The sequence below is a fragment of the Penaeus monodon genome, chromosome 22, assembly GCF_015228065.2.
Source record: "Penaeus monodon isolate SGIC_2016 chromosome 22, NSTDA_Pmon_1, whole genome shotgun sequence".
NCBI classification, from domain to species: Eukaryota; Metazoa; Arthropoda; class Malacostraca; order Decapoda; family Penaeidae; genus Penaeus; species Penaeus monodon.
The window spans coordinates 5371489-5371697 of record NC_051407.1 but is presented as its reverse complement, the minus strand read 5'-3'; positions in this window follow the sequence as shown (position 1 = coordinate 5371697).

The window sequence follows — 209 nt, the reverse complement described above, 5'->3', positions numbered from 1 at the left end:
TAAATGATATATCTGGTTCGATGACCAGCTACAGTACACTCCCTTTTTTTCCAGCAGATAAAGAGACCCTTTATTTTGGTTCATTATCACAGCTACAATGGGAAGAGTAAACCCTTATTGTTGTCTTGGGCCTCATTAGTTCCACCAAATGACACTTAATGTATTTCTAATAATTGCCCCTCTCCATGTTTTTGTTTAGTGGGGGATGG